At 39.0% G+C, this 1,655-nt stretch overlaps 1 protein-coding gene across 1 annotated transcript in view; it reads left to right on the top strand.

Moving 5' to 3' along the window:
• The window catches only part of KAT2B (K(lysine) acetyltransferase 2B), a 152,606-nt gene that overhangs the window by 125,885 nt on the left and 25,066 nt on the right, over positions 1 to 1,655 (top strand). The window lies entirely within an intron of this gene.

The raw sequence follows: 1,655 nt of genomic DNA, 5'->3' as shown, positions 1-1,655 counted from the left end.
GTGGCGCCTCTATTGCACAGTGCAGGTCTAAGGATATAGTTGACTCCTTCATCTTCAAAGAAGCAGTGCCATTAACAAAAACCAAAAATAAGTCACTGGAAGTAATCATTCTCGGCTCCAGGTCTGTAGCCAGTGCTGTTGATACTTTTGCTTTCATTAACAGCTTTACTCTCTGGACACAGTGATAATTGTAGCAGCTGTGATGTATTTCTTCTCAACAAGCACAAACTGAGCGTTTTGTCTTTGACCCCTAGCACTAAGCATCAAAGGGCAAATGAAATACAGCAGTCATCCTTTCATTATTCTGACTGGGGAAGGTGAAGACACAGATTTGCCTGAAATTGATCTCTGGCTCATTTTCAAGGAATTCTGACAATATGTCTTTAGATGGTGCTATTGCTGTGTTTATCATTTTTCTCCTCAGCCAAAGTAAGAAATGCCCAAATGTCCAGGTGTTTCCAAATGTTCAAAGTTTAGGAACTTACTTAAAGGAAAGTTTTGTTTGGTTTTTCATAGGTAGAAGACCTGAAAAATATATCCTTGGCTTGTAATTTTAGAAAAAGACTGCATAATTTTTGTTTTCAAAGATAGCTACACCAAGCACCGTGTTTGGAAAGGTGGATTAAGGTTGACTTGGACACTTTTAGGGATACCAGAGGGAAACTGAAGGTATTTAATATGAATTGGATACTTTGTCTTATTGCCCAGAGAGCAATTTATTTTTTTTCCCCCAAGACATATAATTTTCTAAAGACTTGAAGGAAGGTGGCCAAACATTACAAACTCAGTAGGAAGAACTAGAAAAAAAAATCACTTCTTGTGACTTGAAATTGTAGTTTTAGAAAATGAGGGTTAGACTTGCAAAACTAAACAGAGTGGATGAGTTTGATGGAAGTATAAACACGCATGCACACACAAACGCATGCACACACAATAATGTTATTTCTACTAATAATGTTATTTCTACTAATGTTAGTAGAAATAGGAATGGGAGAAACCATTCTTCCATTAATTTCCTGGCCTTTTCGTTGTCCTTTCATTATTTAGTGATTAATAAACGACTCCTGAGACATGGTATTGCCCTAGATGCTTACATTTTCACAAGCGTGTAGTCTGAGATAAAGATTACTGGGCTTTGCCAACTCATCCACGCTAGATAACATGGAACACTGCTCCAACATGGAGGAAAACTGAATGGCTCCCAGTGGCAGTAGCACATATTTGTGAAAACAGCAAATTCATAAGTACAAATTTTAAATGTTTATTTACTGTATTAAAAAATTTGGGCCAGGTGCAGTGGCTCATGCCTGTAGTCCTAGCACTCTTGGGAGGCCAAGGTCGGAGGATGGCTTGAGGTCAGGTGTTTGAGACCACCAGCCTGAGCAAAAACGAGACCCCCATCTCTAAAAAAATAGAAAAATTAGCTGGGCATGGTGGCATGCGCTTGTAGTCCCAGATACTCAGGAGGCTGGGGCAGAAGGATTGCTTGAGGCCAGGAGTTTGAGGTTGCAGTGAGCTACGATTATGCCACTGCATTCTAGCCGGGGTGACAGAGTGAGACGCTATCTCAAAAAAAGTTTTTTTTTGGCTAAATGGAACTTTAAAATTTGTATTGAGTTATTTTGGAATATCAAGCTTATATACAAATTCCTGTG

The sequence above is a fragment of the Propithecus coquereli genome, unplaced genomic scaffold (assembly GCF_000956105.1).
Source record: "Propithecus coquereli isolate 6110/MARCELLA unplaced genomic scaffold, Pcoq_1.0 Scaffold12, whole genome shotgun sequence".
Lineage (NCBI taxonomy): Eukaryota > Metazoa > Chordata > Mammalia > Primates > Indriidae > Propithecus > Propithecus coquereli.
The sequence above is the reverse complement of the archived record's forward strand: the minus strand, read 5'-3'. Positions and strand labels throughout refer to the sequence as shown.